Source organism: Melanerpes formicivorus, unplaced genomic scaffold (assembly GCF_026170545.1).
Source record: "Melanerpes formicivorus ecotype bairdi unplaced genomic scaffold, bMelFor1.0.p_v2 SCAF_29, whole genome shotgun sequence".
Classification (NCBI taxonomy): Eukaryota; Metazoa; Chordata; class Aves; order Piciformes; family Picidae; genus Melanerpes; species Melanerpes formicivorus.
In genome coordinates this window covers 7,829,849-7,835,284 of record NW_027142381.1, presented here as the reverse complement: position 1 = coordinate 7,835,284, position 5,436 = coordinate 7,829,849, and positions in this window count along the sequence as shown.

Genomic DNA, 5,436 nt, shown 5'->3' with positions numbered 1-5,436 from the left:
TTCCCCCCACCCACCTTCCCCCGCCCGGCCGCTCCTCCTCCCCTTCGCGCCTCACGCCCCGGGGCTCTCGCCGCCCCGGCCGGGCACCGAGCGCTGGCAGCGGCTGGAGCCCGGAGGATGTGGGGATGGCAGCAGGGAGAGAGGAGGGAAGGGAATCACCCGCCTGCGCGGACACGCGAGAGAACGAACGTGGGTCGGAGAGGAAAGCCCAGGGCAGTGGGGGGGGAGGCTATGGAGTTATATCGGGGGGAGGGGGTGAGAGGAAATATGGGGGAGGAGGGGGTGAGGGGAAGCCCTGCTGGCAGTGATAGGGAGTGAGGAGCGAGGTGGAGTGGCTTGTGGCAGGACCGTAGCCTGGCTTCAGGTGACCACCACAGCGCCTTCCCCCAGCCGACGCTGGGCCGTGGGGCTTCCTGCCCTGGGGGCTTGGTGGCTGCCCGTGGTTTACTCGTCTGGGGACAGCTGGCTGAGCACCCCCAGCAGCTGGGGGAGCCTGAAGTGCTTCCCCTCGCACATCGAGCTCCAGGGTCTGCCCACCTTCAGACCTCTCTGGCGAGTGGGAACGTCGGTGTGCACAGCTTCACCCGGGGTCCCGCATTGCTAGCATCAGGCCTTCTGCGGCTTGCAGGTCTTGGCAGCTCAAGGTGAGCATTGCTTGGGAGCCCGACCTGTGAGGGGGTTTTACCTGCAGCACACCTGCCTCATCTGGTGTTCCTGCTCGGCTGCCATGTGGTAAACACCCCTTCTTCCCCTCTGTCAATTAACCCTCTGACCCCTCGTGGAAATGCCACTGTATTTTGTCAATATCTCATTATCGGAACCAAGCTGTCTGAGGCATGTTTTTCTTCCTAATTTGCTTTCCATGTGGGGCTTGCACACACCACTAGGAACATATTGGATAGTTCTTGGACACAGATGGTAGAATTTTAGGCAGAGGCAATTAAGATCACTTGGTCTCAACCAGACTTGCACTGTGTGTAGCCAGTCATTTAGCCACCCCAGTGCAATGCAGGCCAGGACTCAGAAATTGCTGCTGGGGTAGATTTTGATACTGCCCTAAGTTAATATCATTAATATCAAGTTAATATCAAATCTGATTGCTTTAGTGTGGCCTTGAACAAAACTTGTATTAAAAAGTTACAGGAAAAAGCCCCAAGCCTTGAGGCACTGACTATATTAGGAAATATTTCTTCTTCTGTCAAGTCTTATTTTGAGTTTGATAGGTAATGTAGAGCTGCTACTGTGACTTCTGTGATTTACTGTTTGTTCTTTTTTTGGTTTTAATGTTTAGAATTCTAGTAGGCAGAGCTTCTGCTCTTTTCACTTTAGGGACTGTTTTTAATAATCCTAAATTGTTGCTCTTCATCCCTCCCCACTTTGTGAGAGAACATTATTCTTTGTCTTTTACTTGTAGAAAGAAATGTTATGGGGTGGGAAGAAAGGAATGTGACATAAACAGACCGTGGAAGATTGCTTTGTCCTGTTTTTTGCTTTTGTGTATTGGTGGCTTTAGGGTTTTTATTCTCTGAGCGGGTGTGGATTTTCTTCAGGTCAGGAAAGACAGCTGGTTGCTATCGGTGGCTAGGTAAAGACTGTTTACCTTAGGTAGGTTGTAAAAAGCTGGTTTGGAAAACTTGGAGATCTGGGAGGAGGAGACAAGTAAAGCAGCTTTTCAGTGTGTGGAGGAAAAAGTATTGGAAATACAAGAAAATGGTAATTCTGGAAGTTAAAATGTTCTTTGTTTTGCTTTAGAGGTTTCTGAAAATAATGGCTACAGTAAAGCAACTTTTCAAGACAGGCTGTGGCAAGGGGCTTTATTTTTCTGATGGTTTACTGTGTCTTGAAAAATTAGCTAGACTACACCTTTTACTGTCTTGTCATTTTTTTCTGTAGGCAAAACTGAAGTGTGTATATTTATGGAGAAGGAACATCTGTGGAAGAAGGACATGGACTAAATCCTCTCTGGGGTGTTACATGTTATGTATTCAGTCTGTGATTTTGGTGGAGGCTGAGGAAGAGTCTTCCTGGCAAAGGTGATTTAATCTCTATGTAGAAATGAAACTTAGACATAGTAGCATTCTTATCTTAGTAGTGTGTGGCTGGATGTATTTGGGTACTGAACAGCATGGTGATTTTCCCCCATAGAGACCTATTTTGTTCTCAAAAGTGTTTCTAGAGAGTTGGTGAAGTCCTCCATGTGGTGTGTGGGCATTTGATGTTGAGATGGTAGGTAACTGTTCAGAGTAATGTAGTTAGTAGCAAAAAAAGGCTTACAAAAGACTATTTTATTAAATAATTGGTTAGTTTTCTGGATAGCTTTAAGCTTAATCTTTATCCTGTTCAATGGATTTTTTTCCTCTCTTAAGCTGTAGTGGGAACATGTTAGCAAAATGGCTCCATTCAGTGGTGTGCTTTTCACATCCATAAATTATTTTATAGCAATTACTCATTAATAGTTGCAGATGTTAGAAGATCTGACTCCAGTATTTGTTGGCAGAGGTTCTGATGGATAATCTTATCTTTGTTGATACCATCCTCTTTTTCTTCGAGGGAAACATTTAAAGGCCATTTACAAATACTGCCTGTGCCTGAAAGCAGAATGGTGATGGATGGTGTTTAGGCAAAAGCATTCAGTCAGTCTGTCTTAATCTCAGCTTTTGAAGCTGTCTTAGTCTTAGCTTTTGAAGATGTATCTGGGTATCTGCACCACTTGCATGTAAAGCATATGGAGTGCAATGGCTCTGGACATCTGTGTGTCATTGACATGGATGGGGATGCAGACAAGCCTAATCGTGGGTAAATGTATAAAGAAAATCTAATCATAGACTTCTATTATAAAAGCTGTCCTTAGAGATCAAACAGCCTCTTGGTTGTCAAACTTCCCTCTCTTGTAGAAGTTCATACAGAAGAGATTTTACATCTGCAAAGGAAGATGGTTGTGTAATTTCAATAGGGTATGGTTGGAGCCTGTGTGTTATTCTGTACCACAATAAAACCTCCTCAGAACCCTTTAAATCCCAACCAGATATTGGTACCAAGTTCCTATTTCTGGACAACAGTGAATTGCTGAAGTCCAACTTTGCTGGAGGAGTTTGTTGATGTGAGCTTCTTCAAACCTGCATGTGAGCCCATAGTTTCATGACTGTCAAGTCAATTTGGTCTGTAAATTCCTGCAGATAGTAGCAGTGTTGTCTTTGTCTCATAATTTGTGACCCTGAGCTGCAAGCTTAAAAAGGGGTGGGGTTTGGTTGTTTTGGGGTAGGTTTTGGTGTTGGTTGGTTTGGGTTTTTTTTTCAGTGTGCATGCAGATTTTTAGTTCAGCTAAATTAGGAGCTCTGTGTTAGAGCTTATGCAAGAAACAGCAGGATTGCCTCTGGCTTCTGGTTGGTCTTTGTTTTTTCCCCACTGGTGTGTCCTTAGGCCAGATTAAGTCAACTACAGTTTCACCTGACTCGTTTTTAACTGAAATTAGTTAGAAAATCTTCACATCATGAGCATTTTTGGTGGATAGGTGTAGATGCTCGTTCTTGTCTGGTGGTGATTAGTGTTTGTGAGGCCTTTTATTGGCCCAGTGAAGAACTGAGGCAGGATGCCTGCAGGTGTTCTGCCTCTTAGATGCTTGTTTCAATTTTTTGACTGTTGTCTAACAGCCTAACTACTGTGATTATTGTATCATTTCTGAGCTGTGATTATTGTATCCCTTCTGAGTCAAAGGAATAAGCAGTGCTACATAGTTTGAGATGTGTAAGTGAGAAGTAGTAGATAAATACTGTGGCTGTTCTGCAGGTCTAGAAAGCCTGGATGAAAAAAGATCAGATATGCTTCATATGCTGCCAGTGTAAGACTGTTGTTTGCATGTTCTCATTAAAGGTAAGGTGTTGTCAAAGAGCAAAAATCAGGATCACAGAATGGTGGGGATTGAAAGAAACCGCTGGAGATCATCCAGTCCATCCCCCCTGCTAAAGCAGGGTCACCCACCACAGGATCACAATACCCAGGTGGGTTTGGAATCCTTCCAAGGAAGGAGTCTCTACAAACTCCCTGGGCAGCCTGCTTCAGGGCACCAGCATCCTCACAGTAAAGAAGCTTTTCCTGATAGTCAGATGGAACCTCCTGTTTTCTTTTCTGTGCCTGTTGCCCCTTCTTCTGTTGCTGGGCATCACAGAAAAGAGTCTGGCCCCATCCTCTTTTCCCCCAGTCCTTTGATACTGTTGAGCATTGAGCAGATTCCCTCTCAGGCTGCTCTTTTCCAGCCCCATGTCTCTCAGCCTTTCCTCCTCAGAGATGCTGCAGACTCCTCAGCATCTTTGTAGCCTCTGCTGGACTGTCTCCAGCAATTCTTTGTCTCTTTTGAACTGGTGAGCCCAGAACTGGACACAGTACTCCAGATGTGGCCATCTTCACCAAAGCGTTTGTGAAACTGATGTGTTAACAGAGATGAAGTTTGGTGTGGATGCAGCTGAAACTTCAGGTTAAGTCTGCCTGGAGAGTCAGGATTTGGATCAAAATGTAGCTTAGTTCAGGCTTTCCAGATCAGAGCAGAGGTTCTTGCTATGGTTTAAATAAGAAGAGTTTTATTTTTTTAATTACCAGAGCTGGATGTACTTAGTGGAAAATAGGTTTCTAAGAAGACAATGAAAAACCTGCTGAATTTCCCTATAATGTGCTTATTTTGAAGTGGGAAGGAAGTGAGCTGACATGGGTAACATATGAACCTACTATATCTCCTTGATGTGGATATTAAAGGAACCTTGGAAATAGTTTATGGGGAAGTTGTTGGAGGCTTCTAATTTTAAATTCCTAGCAGGAAATCATTAAACTGTGGAGGAGCCAACACAACAGACTGTTGCTCTAAAACATGAGCTAAATGCAGAGCGTTCGCATGAACTTGTCAGATCTTTTCTTGATGCTGATAGCTTTTTTTCCTTTCATGTTTACTGCAACCCAGATAAAAACAGTTTCATTTTTCTGTTCTTCCTATCCATCAGCTCAATAGTCACATTCTGGATGAAATGTTAAAGCAATGGTGGTGTGGTCATAGCTCAGGGAAGAAGAAGAAGAGGAAGAAACTAAGGTTATGTTCCAGCAGACCCAGAGGGCGTTAACTCCTTGTGTGGTCAGATCCTACTCCCTGCATTGGCTAGGGCAAAACCTTTAAAAATGAGGATGCTGCTGAATTTGGTTTTCTTCTTCTTGAGGAGATTCTCAAGAATTGTCTGAGAGTGTTGCTGAGATGACTGAAGTGTTTCACATAGGCTTTGCAAGAGCCATAAGAGGTGTAATAACCTTTGGTTGCTGTCAGCTGGCTTGATGGAGCATACTTAGGGGCTGTGAAAGGGTGTCCTGGTTGAGTTACAACTAATTCTAGCCAGTGATTTGACTTCTCAATTCAGTCTCTGCTCAGTGCAGGCACTTTGTGCAGTTCAGGGCATGTTT